Here is a 16,917-nt window from a genome sequence, read left to right as displayed (position 1 = left end):
TTGCCGACCTCCAATGAAAAGAGAACTAACTTTGATGACACCACAATTAATCAGGCCGGTAGACAGACAGCTAAAAGAGGAGATATTGACTTCATTAAGGATAATGTATTATGTCATTAAGTCAGCAGGGTCACCTTGCGTATCATACACACGCCCGCTAATATACTGGCATTTTCCCCAAATAAGATACATTCAGATATGAGAGATCAAGCTGATTAGAAAATGCCTCATCCACAGAGACATGCAGGACTGCTGCCAGATAGAGGGATGGGGAAAGAAGGAGAGAGAGAGAGACCGAGAGAGAGAGAGGGCAAAAGAGGGAGAGAGAGAGAGAGAGAGAGAGAGAGGGCGAGAGAGAGAGAGAGAGAGAGAGAGGGAAGGGATAGCCAGAGAGAGAGAGAGAGAGGGAAAGAGAGAGAGGGAAGAGATAGCCAGAGAAAGAGAGAGAGAGAGGGAAGGGATAGCCAGAGAAAGAGAGAGAGAGGGAAAGAGGGAGAGAGAGGGAAGGGATAGCCAGAGAAAGAGAGAGAGAGAGAGGGAGGGGAAGAGAGAACCGTTAAATATCATGCCTTATCGGGGAGCAGATTGATTTGCGCGGGCAATTTAATAATGATTATTTTACTCTAATCTACGAAGACTAACGCTCCCACCTAAATGACTTTATGCTGAGAGCAGAATACTATGTGGAGCCTCATTCTTTATCCTGCTTAATGGTGTTGTAAGCGTTCAAACCACAGAACACAATGGGAGAAAACACGTATTTTTCCTCAGGAGGATTGGGGAGGGGGGGGGCTAGTACTGCAGATTTTTTCAGACACACATGAGGGTAGTTATATGATTTAGGGATTGATATAGTAAACTATAATGTAGTGATTCATATAGGGAGTAATATAATGATATGAAAAGATTGATATTATTGGACTATGTGTTTAATACCAATGGAGTCTAACGCGCTCAGGTGTGCAAGACACGACAAAGCTAAACAATGTAGTAGCTTTCTATTTGGGTCACTGTCCAATTCCCAATCATTACAAGGTCTCTCCCTCTCTCTAACCACTCTCTTCACTCAGTACAACTCCCTCTGGAGTACTGAGAGGTGTAGGACTACCAGGTCTCTCCCTCTCTCTCTCCTCTCAGTACAACTCCCTCTGGAGTATTGAGAGGTGTAGGACTACCAGGTCTCTCCCTCTCTCTAACCTCTCTCTCTTCCCTCAGTACAACTCCCTCTGGAGTACTGAGAGGTGTAGGACTACCAGGTCTCTCCCTCTCTCTAACCTCTCTCTCTCCTCTCAGTACAACTCCCTCTGGAGTACTGAGAGGTGTAGGACTACCAGGTCTCTCCCTCTCTCTAACCTCTCTCTCTCCTCTCAGTACAACTCCCTCTGGAGTATTGAGAGGTGTAGGACTACCAGGTCTCTCCCTCTCTCTAAACTCTCTCTCTTCCCTCAGTACAACTCCCTCTGGATTATTGAGAGGTGTAGGACTACCAGGTCTCTCCCTCTCTCTAAACTATCTCTCTCCTCTCAGTACAACTCCCCCTGGAGTACTGAGAGGTGTAGGACTACCAGGTCTCTCCCTCTCTCTAACCTTTCTCTCTTCCCTCAGTACAACTCCCTCTGGAGTATTGAGAGGTATAGGACTACCAGGTCTCTCCCTCTCTCTAACCTCTCTCTCTCCTCTCAGTACAACTCCCTCTGGAGTATTGCGAGGTGTAGGACTACCACGTCTCTCTCTAGCCTGCAAACTTGCTGCTAGTTGTGTTTTTCTGGGGTCCGTGATTATCGGCAGTTTCTCATCCGGTGGAGGCTCCAGTCATTTGTCATGATTATTGGGGAGTTCTCGCCTGTTGTTGGCAGCTGCAGATCAATGGCTCTGTGGTGTGGACTCTCCCTCTGCTCTGCCCTGTCTGTCCAAGAGGCTGGCCAACATAGCCTTCCCTTTCTAAATGATGCCCTCTCTCGTTATCCATCCACTCTCTTTCTTTTCTCCTCTCCTTCTGCCTCTCTTTCTCCCCCTCTCCCTCCTCCCCCCAGTAAAAACAAGATACCTCTCTAATCATCACTTTACAATCTCTCTCCAGTCTCTGAATCAAGCCCTTCTTCAGCACTGTACTTACTGTACACTCTACTCCAGGGTGAGACAGGGTATGCAGTTCACCCAGAGAACATATCATTTTGTCATCATCTGTAATAATAACTTCTCTCTCTGCATAACTCAATCTCACCAGGTGGCGATGTAGTTAATGGCTCTTTAAATCTGACCGTTTATATTTGTATAAAATGATGGCGTAATTTAACTTTTTTTTTTAAAGACAGAGACCTTAATTATGTAGCTAGATCTTAATGAGGAATAAATTATGTCCGGACTAATTACTTATAAATGTGACGACACAGATCATGGAGCTTGATGTATCACGTACTACAAGGCGCATTTTACAACTACAGGGCTTTCAGAAAATATATTCTGCTCATACTGAGATGTGCAGTACAGTATGCCTTTAGTAACTGTTATGTGTACTTGTACACTCTTATACACAGCGTGTACAAAACATTAGGAACACCTGCTCTTTCCATGACACGGATCAGGTGAATCCAGGTGAAAGCTATGATCCCTTATTAATGACACCTGTTAAATCCACTTCAATCAGTGTAGATGAAGGGGAGGAGAGAGTTTAAAGAAGGATTTTTAAGCCTTGAGACAATTGAGACATGGATTGTGTATGTGTCCCATTCAGAGAGTGAATGGGCAAGACAAAAGATTTAAGTGCCTTTGAACGGGGTATGGTAGTGGGTGCCAGGCGCACCAGTTTGAGTGTGTCAAGAACTGCAACGATGCTGGTATTTTAATGCTTAACAATTTTCTGTGCATATCAAGAATGGTCCACCACCCAAAGGACATCCAGCCAACTTGACACAACTGTGGGAAGCATTGGAGTCAACATGGGCTAGCATCTCTGCGGAATGCTTTCGACACCTTGTGGAGTCCATGACCTGACGAACTGAGGCAGTTACCTACATATCCAAATGTACTATTATATTCTATTGGGTAGAACACCAAACTCTATCAGCACAAATACAAAACAGAAGGCCTATAAATATGCAACAAAAGCCCCTGGGTTGGCTTACAGAATGGCATTGATTGGATACATACATAAAAGAATCTAGCTAGCTTACAAAGAATAACAACAAAAAAATATCTAGTTAACAGAAGAAAGGAAGACAAAATAAGGACAAAAGAAGGACAGAAGAAAAAGGAAAAGAAAGAGGACAACAAAGTGAAACAGTCAGCACTTCTATTGCAACTTCGTATTTCGTCGTCCTAACGTAGTCTACACTGCTATCTGCCCAGCAGCTAGCCAGCTAGCAAACGTCCACCGTCTACCGAATAGCAGCACTGTAGAAACTATTACACTCAACTGAACGACTTGATTAGTGTAGTGTTAGCTAGCTACATAGTTGTCTTTGCTGTCTTCGTATCCAAGATAATTGTGTAGTTTAGAGCGTGTAGTCTTAGAGTGATTATCTTAATTTACCGAGGTTAGCTAGCCAGCTATTTGTCGTCCTTAACGTAGGAGACTCTGCTAGCTAGCCAACAGCTAGCCAACGTCTACTGAATAGAACTTCCGCACTCAACAACCCGGTCGCATTCCGCTTCGCTCCACAGGTAGTATCACATTTTTCATTTTATTTCTTTACAGCACAACGGTTTGATTTGTTTGATCGTAGCTAGCTACATAGCTAGCTACATAGCCGTCTGTGTATCAAAGATAATTGTGTAGTCTAGAGCGATTTTCTAGGTTAGCTAGCCAGCTATTGTCGTTCTTTTAACGCAACGTAACGTAATCAACACTGCTAGCTAGCCAGCTAGCCCCGAATAGCAGCACTGTAGAAACTATTACACTCAACGGAACGACTTGATTAGTGTAGTGTCAACAACGCAGCCACTGCCAGCTAGCCTACAAAGTCAACAACGCAGCCACTGCCAGCTAGCCTACTTCAGCAGTACTGTATCATTTTAATAATTTTAGTCAATAAGATTCTTGCTACGTAAGCTTAACTTTCTGAACATTCGAGACGTGTAGTCCACTTGTCATTCCAATCTCCTTGCATTAGCGTAGCCTCTTCTGTAGCCTGTCAACTATGTGTCTGTCTATCCCTGTTCTCTCCTCTCTGCACAGACCATACAAACGCTCCACACCGCGTGGCCGCTGCCACCCTAATCTGGTGGTCCCAGCGCGCACGACCCACGTGGAGTTCCAGGTCTCCGGTAGCCTCTGGAACTGCCGATCTGCGGCCAACAAGGCAGAGTTCATCTCAGCCTATGCCTCCCTCCAGTCCCTCGACTTCTTGGCACTGACAGAAACATGGATCACCACAGATAACACTGCTACTCCTACTGCTCTCTCTTCGTCCGCCCACGTGTTCTCGCACTCCCCGAGAGCTTCTGGTCAGCGGGGTGGTGGCATCGGGATCCTTATCTCTCCCAAGTGGTCATTCTCTCTTTCTCCCCTTACCCATCTGTCTATCGCCTCCTTTGAATTTCATGCTGTCACAGTTACCAGCCCTTTCAAGCTTAACATCCTTATCATTTATCGCCCTCCAGGTCCCCTCGGAGAGTTCATCAATGAGCTTGATGCATTGATAAGCTCCTTTCCTGAGGACGGCTCACCTCTCACAGTTCTGGGCGACTTTAACCTCCCCACGTCTACCTTTGACTCATTCCTCTCTGCCTCCTTCTTTCCACTCCTCTCCTCTTTTGACCTCACCCTCTCACCTTCCCCCTACTCACAAGGCAGGCAATACGCTCGACCTCATCTTTACTAGATGCTGTTCTTCCACTAACCTCATTGCAACTCCCCTCCAAGTCTCCGACCACTACCTTGTATCCTTTTCCCTCTCGCTCTCATCCAACACTTCCCACACTGCCCCTACTCGGATGGTATCGCGCCGTCCCAACCTTCGCTCTCTCTCCCCCGCTACTCTCTCCTCTTCCATCCTATCATCTCTTCCCTCTGCTCAAACCTTCTCCAACCTATCTCCTGATTCTGCCTCCTCAACGCTCCTCTCCTCCCTTTCTGCATCCTTTGACTCTCTATGTCCCCTATCTTCCAGGCCGGCTCGGTCCTCCCCTCCCGCTCCGTGGCTTGACGACTCATTGCGAGCTCACAGAACAGGGCTCCGGGCAGCCGAGCGGAAATGGAGGAAAACTCGCCTCCCTGCGGACCTGGCATCCTTTCGCTCCCTCCTCTCTACATTTTCCTCCTCTGTCTCTGCTGCTAAAACCACTTTCTACCACTCTAAATTTCAAGCATCTGCCTCTAACCCTAGGAAGCTCTTTGCCACCTTCTCCTCCCTCCTGAATCCTCCTCCCCCCCCCCTCCTCCCTCTCTGCAGATGACTTCGTCAACCATTTTGAAAAGAAGGTCGACGACATCCGATCCTCGTTTGCTAAGTCAAACGACACTGCTGGTTCTGCTCACACTGCCCTACCCTGTGCTCTGACCTCTTTCTCCCCTTTCTCTCCAGATGAAATCTCGCGTCTTGTGACGGCCGGCCGCCCAACAACCTGCCCGCTCGACCCTATCCCCTCCTCTCTTCTCCAGACCATTTCCGGAGACCTTCTCCCTTACCTCACCTCGCTCATCAACTTATCCCTGACCGCTGGCTACGTCCCTTCCGTCTTCAAGAGAGCGAGAGTTGCACCCCTTCTGAAAAAACCTACACTCGATCCCTCCGATGTTAACAACTACAGACCAGTATCCCTTCTTTCTTTTCTCTCCAAAACTCTTGAACGTGCCGTCCTTGGTCAGCTCTCCCGCTATCTCTCTCAGAATGACCTTCTTGATCCAAATCAGTCAGGTTTCAAGACTAGTCATTCAACTGAGACTGCTCTTCTCTGTATCACGGAGGCGCTCCGCACCGCTAAAGCTAACTCTCTCTCCTCTGCTCTCATCCTTCTAGACCTATCGGCTGCCTTCGATACTGTGAACCATCAGATCCTCCTCTCCACCCTCTCCGAGTTGGGCATCTCTGGCGCTGCCCACGCTTGGATTGCGTCCTACCTGACAGGTCGCTCCTACCAGGTGGCGTGGCGAGAATCTGTCTCCTCACCACGTGCTCTCACCACTGGTGTCCCCCAGGGCTCTGTTCTAGGCCCTCTCCTATTCTCGCTATACACCAAGTCACTTGGCTCTGTCATAACCTCACATGGTCTCTCCTATCATTGCTATGCAGACGACACACAATTAATCTTCTCCTTTCCCCCTTCTGATGACCAGGTGGCGAATCGCATCTCTGCATGTCTGGCAGACATATCAGTGTGGATGACGGATCACCATCTCAAGCTGAACTTCGGCAAGACGGAGCTGCTCTTCCTCCCGGGGAAGGACTGCCCGCTCCATGATCTCGCCATCACGGTTGACAACTCCATTGTGTCCTCCTCCCAGAGCACTAAGAACCTTGGCATGATCCTGGACAACACCCTGTCGTTCTCAACTAACATCAAGGCGGTGGCCCGTTCCTGTAGGTTCATGCTCTACAACATCCGCAGAGTACGACCCTGCCTCACACAGGAAGCGGCGCAGGTCCTAATCCAGGCACTTGTCATCTCCCGTCTGGATTACTGCAACTCGCTGTTGGCTGGGCTCCCTGCCTGTGCCATTAAACCCCTACAACTCATCCAGAACGCCGCAGCCCGTCTAGTGTTCAACCTTCCCAAGTTCTCTCACGTCACCCCGCTCCTCCGCTCTCTCCACTGGCTTCCAGTTGAAGCTCGCATCCGCTACAAGACCATGGTGCTTGCCTACGGAGCTGTGAGGGGAACGGCACCTCAGTACCTCCAGGCTCTGATCAGGCCCTACACCCAAATAAGGGCACTGCGTTCATCCACCTCTGGCCTGCTCGTCTCCCTACCACTGAGGAAGTACAGTTCCCGCTCAGCCCAGTCAAAACTGTTCGCTGCTCTGGCTCCCCAATGGTGGAACAAACTCCCTCACGACGCCAGGACAGCGGAGTCAATCACCACCTTCCGGAGACACCTGAAACCCCACCTCTTTAAGGAATACTTAGGATAGGATAAAGTAATCCTTCTCACCCCCTCCCCCTTAAAATATTTAGATGCACTATTGTAAAGTGGCTGTCCCACTGGATGTCATAAGGTGAATGCACCGCACCAATTTGTAAGTCGCTCTGGATAAGAGCGTCTGCTAAATGACTTAAATGTAAATGTAAATGTAAAAGTGTACAGTGTATAGACATGAGAACAATCAACACCACCACCTCACCTCTCTCTCTCTCTCTCTCTCTCTCTCTCTCTCTCTCTCTCTCTCTCTCTCTCTCTCTCTCTTCTCTTCTCTCTTCTCTTCTTCTTCTCTTCTCTTCTCTTCTCTTCTCTTCTCTTCTCTTCTCTTCTCTTCTCTTCTCTTCTCTTCTCTTCTCTTCTCTTCTTCTTCTCTTCTCTTCTCTTCTCTTCTCTTCTCTTCTCTTCTCTCTTCTCTTCTCTCTCTCTCTTCTCTCTCTTCTCTCCTTCCTCTCCTCTCCTCTCTCTCTCTCTCTCTCTCTCTCTCTCTCTCTCTCTCTCTCTCTCTCTCTCTCTCTCTCTCTCTCTCCTCTCCTCTCCTCTCCTCTCCTCTCCTCTCTCTCTCTCTCCTCTCCTCTCCTCCATCCTCTCTGGCTGTGGAATTAAAGTGAAGTGCCTTTCACACAAGGTCAAGACTAGACAGAGAGACAGGACAGGCCTTATTGAATCTATTTATTCCACCAGTCCATCTAAATGCTCTGGTCAGGGATGCTTCTCTAGGCTGTAATAATAGTCAGCCCCGACTCGTCTTTGTAATGAGCCCTTCAAGTGGGATCAAGGAAATACTCAATTACATTTTTGTACAGTACAGTATGTGTCTGTCGGCCTGTCTGCATATATTGTCATTTCATTATCCCAACACTTCAGAGCGGGCAAAGCTGGTTGAGATGACGTTGTTACAACCTGTTTACAACTAATGAAGTTATAGGGACATCCTTTCAATGACATTGGTTGTAATGATGTCATTTCGACCACATTTATAGAGTATTAGGAGACCGTAGTTGGATGAAGTGCTCAAGAGAACTGCACAGTGTATAGTATAGAGTTTGAAAGACACCTCTCCACACACCTCTCCCCACCTAGTTCCACTACTCTAGTACTCCTCCAAAGCCACCCAGATAGAGAGACAGTGAGCAGGAGGACTGATGAGTTTCACCACCTCACCAAGCCTCTGTGTCTTCACCAGGCTACCTAATTGACGGCTGGGCCTGTTCCTCTGTCCCACACAATCTCCCTTCACGCCTATCCTGCTGCCACACACCTACCTCTCTGTGGCACCCTGCTCACTGCTCTTCTCCCTCTCTCTCAACCATTCTTCTTTTCCTCCTTTTCTCTCTCTCTCCCCATATCTCACTACCTTTCTTCCCAGCCGTATCCTTTCTTCTTCCTTTCCTTCTCTCCATTCTCCTCTAAGTGTTGGCTTGGCTGAGCAGAGCTGACAGGCGGATTCCTTTGGTTTTTGCCGTATTAAAGCCACTTTCCCGCTCTGACAGCCTGCTCTCTCCTGCCACCTCATAGCTCCGGCTTCACACTTCTCTGGGCAGCCACTGCCTTCTGACAGACCACTGTCACTTCCCATCATGCTCTCTGCTGATCGACCCCCCCTCCTCCACTCCCTCCTCCACCAGGCTCACAGGGGCCCACTTTCCTTGCAGTGCAATTATTTTTTTTGACAAGCCATCCATCAGCCTTAACTTTAAAAGCACTTTCCACTGATATCCATTGTTAAGCTCCCCCAGCCTTTTCGCTGCTCTCCTCTCGACAGAGCTTGCATGAGAGAATATGATATCAGACATCCTCGGGAACCTACCAAACCATGTAAATTTACTTTGTTCTCAGGCTATGTTTCCAATTTCACGTCCAATTTTTCGGTACATTATGCGTAGTTGTTGTGCCTAATATGATGTTGTCAAAGCCTATTACAGTTTGCCGCCTTGCTGGGCTCTTAAAAACAGGTTACAATTTGTATTCTGTGTGTGAAGGGGAAGGGGAAGGGGAGCAGCGAAACTCCGTCTGAAGTCGAGCTGAATCTTATTAAAATTATGTGTTCACTTCTCACATTCTCCGGACGGAGCAATTTGCAGGCATTAGCAAAGACACATATGAAAATGTCAACTAATGTCAACTAATGACGAGGAAAAGCAAAGGAAAGGCAGCGCATCTCTGTGAGTCAATAAGACCGCTCCCTCTCTCTGCTGGCTCTCTGCTGGTGACACAAATTTGATGGTAATCTAAGGAAATGAATAAGGAGGAAACCCACTAGCCGTTTGAATGGGAATTTTGTCCTGCGCTTGAATCGTTTGGCGCTGGCTCCTCTTCCACTTGGCCTAGATCTAGGGACCGCTAGACGAAACGAGGGCATGTCAACAAAACCCCTCGCCCATCAGTCCTGTCTGGTGCTCTCAAACGGCATGCATTACATGTGCATAATGAAGTGTTCACATTATGCACAGCCCAAATGACACTGTGTGTGTATATGTGTATGTTTGTGTGTGTTTGCATTATGCACAGCCCAAACGACACTGCTTTGCATGACCAACGCCACATCCCTCCTCCCTTAGAGCAATATGAGCCTGTGTCTGTGTGTCATCAATCAAATGGAAGTAAGAGCTACTTATTCATGCTGCAAAACACTGCACAATGACTAGATGCTACATTCATTATGATACATTTACTGTGATAAATTCAAAAAGAGGGGGAATGACTATATCTTTTGTAAGATTCTACTGTCTTGGGCACAATATACTAATAACGTTGTTCCTTTAACATTGACAATCTGTGACCAACCTTCAAAGCTGCACTTAGCACTACTTTGACAATCCGGAAAATAATAATTAATATGCTCTGTAATTCAATTAGGAGGCCATTAGCTTGTCAAGCTCATTACACAGGAAGGGCATGCAGAAACAAGATGGCCGACAAGGCTGTGATTTCAATGTCACTGGTAAACTAACTTCATAATGACAATGTCTTAGTGGCTCAATATTGCCAGGAAAGTTGTATAGCCGGCAGAAGCACGGATTGCCTGACGACTCAAACTGAATTCCTCCGCTGCTCTATATTCGCTACATACACTGCCTTCAGAAAGTATTCATACCCCTTGACTTATACCACATTTTGTTGTGTTACAGCCTGAATTCAAAATGGATTCAATTGATATTTCTTCTCACCCATCTACACACAATACGTGCTTCTACATCTGCATTGCTTGCTGTTTGGGGTTTTAGGCTGGGTTTCTGTATAGCACTTTGTGACATCTGCTGATGTAAAAAGGGCTTTTTAAATACATTTGATTGATTGATTGATTGATTGATTGATTGATTGATTGATTGATTGATTGATTGATGTATACCCCATAATGACAAACTGAAAACATGTTTTCAGAAATGTTTGCAAATTTCTTGAAAATTAAATACAGAAATATCTCATTTACATAAGTATTCACACCCCTGAGTCAATACTTTGTAGAAGCACCTTTGGCAGTGATTACAGCTGTTAGTCTTTCTGAGTATGTCTAAAAATGCTTTCCATACCTGGATTGTGCAAACTTTACCCATTATTCTTTTCAAAATTCTTCAAGCTTTGTCAAATGTGTTGTTGATCATTGCTAGACAACCATTTTCAGGTCTTACCATAGATTTTCAAGTAGATTTCAGTAAAAAAATGTAACTCGGCCATTAACGAACACTCACTGTCTTCTTGGTAAGCAACCCCATTGTAGATTTGCCCTTGTGTTTTAGGTTATCCTCTTGCTGAAAGGGGAATTAATCTCACAGTGTCTGGTGGAAAGCAGACTGAACCAGGTTTTCCTCTAGGATTTTGCCTGTGCTTAGCTCCATTTCATGAATTTTTTATCCTGAAAAACTCACCAGTCCTTATCAATTACAAGCATACCCATAACATGATGCATTACTCAGTAATGTGTGGTATTGGATTTGAACCAAATATAATACTTTGTATCAGGACAAAGGTATTTTTACTCTGTCAGTCAATTAGGTTAGTATTGTGGAGTAACTACAATGTTTTTGATCCATCCTCAGTTTTAGTTTTCTACCATCACAGCCATTAAACTATGTCACTATTTCAAAGTCACCATTGGCCTCATGGTGAAATCCATGAGCGGTTTCCTTCCTCTCTGGCAATTGAGTAAGGAAGGACGCCAGTATTTCTGTTGTGACTGGTTGAATTGATACACAATCCAAAGTGCAATTTATAAATTCACCATGCTCAAAGGGATATTCAATGTCTGCTTTTTTTACACATCTACCAATAAGTGCCCTTCTTTGCAAGGCACTGGAAAACCTCCCTGGTCTTATCTGTGTTTGAAATTCACTGCTCAACTTTCCACAGATATCCATTAATTGTATATGTGGGGTAGAGAGATCAGGTAGTCATTCAAGAATCATGTTAACCACTATTATTGCACACAGAGTGAATCCATGCATCTTATTATGTGACTTGTTAAGCACATTTTTAACTCCTGAACTTATTTAGGCCATAAAGAATGGGGTGAATACTTACTGATTCAACACATTTCAGCCTTGAATTTTTTATTAATTTGTAATAAATAAATAAACATTATTCCACTTTGACATTATGGGGATTTGTGTGTAGGCCAGTTACTTAACAAATCTCAATAAAAAAAGAAATCACCGTGGGCGTGGCTAAGACTGTGGCAGTCACACAATTTAGTCAACCGGTGATTGTCAAGCAAATAACTGTCAGTCTCACAGTAATTTACAATTAATTAACAAACACATGTAGCATCTCCTGGCTTCTACACATAGCCTACAAGCCACTGATGAAGACCTATGAAACATCTACATTTTAAAAGTCTAATAAATCCATCTAATATAGCCTACACCTTAACAACAAATACATTATTTAATTTAGACAGGTCTAAAGATGCATGATATGAAAAACATGTAGTATATTTCAGAAGAACAGAATAGCATACTATTTTCCTTGTTAGTCCCTGATCTGGCTATGCCATATGGCTGTGGGCTACACTAGTTCATTAGCAGACCAGATCAGCTTAGAATTATGTGGCATTATGTTATAGTATGAAGAATACAATTGACAAAGCTGAACAAAATCTAAAATATATTTTCGATTTGAGGGAGTGTGCACATACTGCTATTCTTTGCTGAGCAGTTAACAAAGAAATAGGTACTTATATATAGTGAATTGATAGTTATTAATGGAACTTTAGTCGATCTACAAACATCGGGCTATATGTTTTGATTTTAATACATTGTAAGGCTGCATGATGAGACTAATGATGATTTGAAAAAAGTCGCTTGAAAGGCATGAGCTCTGCTTAGTTTTTTGAACAGCCTGTACACTACATCAGTCACTCATACACAATTTGACAAGCCCTTGATAATGCCTAGAATTTCACGGTGGCATCCCCTTTGTCTGGGCAGAATGCACCCTAAAAAAGTCCATGCCTTTTGTGGCCAGTGGCTGCTGTGCCCTTCTCCCTGAGTACTGAGTGCTCCAAATCACCGCTTGCTCACATGGCTCGCCATCATGTGATCAGGGCTTTCTCACAGGCTGCAAGTGAAGACAGACACATTGGGGCTGCAACTGCGCGCGTCCTTAACAAATTCTGAACTGTCCACATTTACTTTTTGTCAGCCAACAAGATGAGTAGGCCTAACGAACAGCAAAAGCACTAGCCTATGTCAATCTACTGTCCCCCATAGTACAAACGTTGACCTATTCTGTGCGAGAAATAAATATTCCAAACATAGTCTGGGACAGTTGTGGGATGCGATAGATCCCAAATGAATACAACCACTAGCATCAAGAAAAATGTTTACGCAATGTGGCTGACGCAACAGATCAGAAAATTTACCTTAAAATGTTGCTAAACTATTAGGCTGTTTCTTCACATTATAAGCGCAGCAATGTGCACATGGTAGCAGGCTATAAGTGCGAATGTTCCATTAACGGAAAACACCATTATCAAAAGTGACCACAAATACAATTATGCATGTTATGCTTTTATTATAAAGGGGCATTTTTATTGAGAATTTTATCTTCCTCAAACTTGAAACTCATGCACTGCTTATGTATCACAGTTAGGCTCTACACCCCTTGTAAAGCGGATTCATGTGCTTAAATTTAAGAAGTTATTTGGCCACTTAGTTGTGATACAAACCTTATATGTCATGTTTTGTCATTGGTTATCATGTCTTGTCTCTGTGCTTCCCTTCTATTCGTTTCCCTCTGCTGGTCTTATTAGGTTCTTTCCCTCTTTCTCTCCCTCTCTCGCTCTCTCTCTCTATCGTTCCGTTCCTGCTCCCAGCTGTTCCTCATTCTCCTAACTACCTCATTTACTCTTTTCACACCTGTCCCCTATTTTGCCCTCTGATTAGAGCCCCTATTTCTCCCTCTGTTTTCCGCTTTTGTCCTTGTCGGATCCTTGTATGATGTTCGCTGTTCTGTGTCCTTGTCTCGCCCTGTCGTGTTTTACCTTCTTCAGATGCTGCGTGTGAGCAGGTGTCTAGGTCTGTTACGGCCGGTGCCTTCCCGAAGCAACCTGCAGTCTGTGGTCGAGTCTCCAGTCAGTCCTCTCTACTGACGAGTGGATTTCAGTTTTCCTGTTTTGTTTTCACCTTGATAATTTCCAGGATTATCACTTTTGTCTAGAACTGGAATAAAGACTCTGTTTTCGTTAAGTCGCTTTTGGGTCCTCATTCACCAGCATAACATTATAGGCGTATGGGCTACATGAGGTGTGCGACTATGATTTGAAAATGTCGCAAAAAAAAGGCATTGTTTCTTATGCCGGGCATCATTCACAAGTAATAATATATAATTCACAAGTGATAGGGTAATATTGTCACCCATCAGACTATTCTTGATTTAATTTTGTCTTTACATATACTAAATAATATATGTGTGAAATTGGTTTTGATTTAGATCGCACACAAGTGCATAGTGCCTATAGAAATGTTGCGCAACATAAACTCATGGGCTCGCATGAAGTGTTTGATCAGATTTTCTATTACATCTGCATTGATGTTAGAGTGATTAAAGGGACAACAGAGTGCTGAGTGGCAGGAAGTTAGCAAGTTTGGTAGGCTACTAATCAGCAGCATCAGAGCTGGGAGAACCCTAAATACCGTGACTAAACAGTCACAAGGAACTTGACTGCCTTCATGACTCGTGACCGCCGGTGTGGAGATAATACCGCCACCGCAACAGCCCTAGGCGTGGCGTAGCATTGGGTAGCCAGGCAAAAGCACGCAAGCATCTTAAAGATATTGTTAGTTTCAGTTTATTTAACATTTTAGGCCTGCAGGATCTTACAGAGCATAATGTCCCCTTTCTCTGAATCTTTGGTGCACAGAATACTATAGTGTATAAGAAGGATTAAAAAGACCTATCTGCTTCTATGTGTTTGAAGAGGTCAGACCATGGGCGTGAGGCTGAAACATAACAATTGATTGTTGAAGATGATTTATTTGCTAGCACTGTATGTGGTATGACTTAGATGGCATGCTATGTAACATGAGTGCAGTAGAGCCCAATTCAAAAACCTTTTTATCCGCAGCAATTGAAGAGTGAGTAAAATCCAACCACGAACTGCACAACACAATAGATTTTGGTTCACCGAGCTGCCACACTGTGCAGTCAGTCATCCGCGCAGAGTTCCTCTAAACTTTGAGCCAATTGCGTTTACAAGCCTCCCTTCAAGACGAGAAAAGAAAAAGAAAACGCAATTAACTAGCTGATCGCAGCATGTGTCTGGCAGACTTAATGGATATCAAATTACACACAAACGCTGATAAATCATCATTACGCCACCAAATTCTAATTGATCCCGCAATTAAACCTGACAAATGGTATGTACGGCAAATCTTTACTTTATACTTTGCCAATAAGGAACTATTTATATTTTTCTCTGTTCTGTGTTTTTTTGGGGGAGTGACTGCGTCATAGCTAATTTCACATATGTGTGGCTAATTAAGGGGGACAGACAGCCATTTTAAAGAGGAGGATCATCTATTTGTTTACAGCAGGGTGCCTGCTGTTGAAAATGATTCTGTTCCAAAGCTCTGTGGAGAGAGAGAGAGCTCTGCTGGGCTGTTAATGATGTCTCATAACAGATTGCTCTACAACTTGAAACAGGGACTTGTTCTCACTCTAATAGTCCTATTCTGTATTGGGTATGTGAACATCATGTACTATATACTGGTATTGCCGTCATTCGGCCTTTTCTACAGCTTTAAACGGGCACTATAAGGCTGCGTTTACACAGGATGGTCTTTTGCCCAATTATTGGTCTTTTGACCAATCAGATCAGATCTCTTGTCAATAATTTGGCAAAAGATCAGAATTTGGCTGCCTGTGTAGTCCTATTCTGTTTTCTGTTCTGTATACATGCATACAGACTTTTGCAGCTTACTCTAATAGTGCTATCCTGTTATGTGTACATGCACAGAGTATATGTATGCAGTGGTAGTACATTCACATCATCTAAAAGTGGAATAATAGCTTGCCTCTTAACAGAATGTGGAGTGGCAATGTTGAACCACTTCTAACATGTATTCATTCTATCCCACTACACCACTATAGTAGCCTACTATGCCTAGGCCTCAAGTCATGTTTTGGAGCTTTGGATCCAGAAATAAAATATGAAAAAAAGATCTCAAAAGGCATCTCCAAAATATAAACATAAACAACCCATATGCACATGTTTGTTCTCCTGATAGTCAGACCTCTGCGTAGTGGTGCCGAAGACACCTGCGTGTGTTGGGGACAGCTCAGCTCCAGTTCTAGGCATCATAGCATAGCAAAGTGCCAGCATATGGTTCCCAATGATCCAGATGGCTTGTGCATGTCTGCAGACTGACAACTTTGCTCCTCTATTATCAAACACTAGTAATGAACCATAATCAAGTGGGTGTTAATGAGACATAATGAAACCATTTCTACTCAGCCTGAGCCTACTATTTGCCACTTACTTGTAATTATAAGCACTAAGCACTCGTGTGCAATCTCTCCTGTAGACAGTTTCAATAGGCAAGGAGGGAGACAGGCAGGCAGGGAGACAGGCAGGCAGGGAGACAGGCAGGCAGGGAGGGAGGAAGGTAAACAGGGGGCCGTATGTATTTGCTCAGCTGAAGAACCTTTTGTTTTGTCTACAAATATGGCAGATTTAAACCTGGAGGCGCGTGATTGGCCGTGCTGTCACAGCTGCCGTGGCTGTGGGGGGGGGGGGGGGGTTGGGAGAAGGAACAAAGAGAAGGAATAGTCTATCGTACTTCCTGATGACAGCGCAGAAGAGGAAGGCCGTTAATCAGAGTGACCCCTACTACCCACAAGCCTCAACGCCGCACAGGTACACCCCCCCCCCCCCAAACTGCCGGACAGATGGATGCACAGGCAGCCATACACCTGGGAGCACTGTGCAAAAATGTAAACCATCAATTCACTTAAAACAGAAAAACAGAGGGAAAGTGAGAGAGTGAGAGCGAGAGAGCGAGAGAGAGAGAGAGAGAGAGAGAGAGGAGCAAGTGTCCAGAGTGTTCCTCCAGTCAGAGTGAGTGAAGTTGACTTTTGGCCGACACTGAATATGCTCTGCTTCATTGAACCATCAATCTGAGAAGCAGATTACTTATTTTTTTCCAATATGGCCGACGAATCGTGGTCACATGGATGGTATGATTAGTGTGCAGAGAGAATGAGAGAAAGTTAAAGTATCTTGGTGAAGGATGAACTGTACGTGGGATGGCCTACCCATCACAACGATCACTAGAACTGACAAGTGTCACTGGGGGAGTGACAGGAGTGACATAGTAGACACAATCAACAATACAAGGATGA

At 44.7% G+C, this 16,917-nt stretch overlaps 1 protein-coding gene across 1 annotated transcript in view; it reads right to left on the bottom strand.

The window, feature by feature from the left end:
• The window catches only part of LOC124038360 (leucine-rich melanocyte differentiation-associated protein-like), a 446,453-nt gene that overhangs the window by 205,862 nt on the left and 223,674 nt on the right, over positions 1-16,917 (bottom strand). The window lies entirely within an intron of this gene.

The sequence above is a fragment of the Oncorhynchus gorbuscha genome, linkage group LG06, assembly GCF_021184085.1.
Source record: "Oncorhynchus gorbuscha isolate QuinsamMale2020 ecotype Even-year linkage group LG06, OgorEven_v1.0, whole genome shotgun sequence".
NCBI classification, from domain to species: domain Eukaryota; kingdom Metazoa; phylum Chordata; class Actinopteri; order Salmoniformes; family Salmonidae; genus Oncorhynchus; species Oncorhynchus gorbuscha.
Note: the sequence above shows the minus strand (reverse complement) of the source record. Positions and strands in the feature narration are given on the sequence as shown.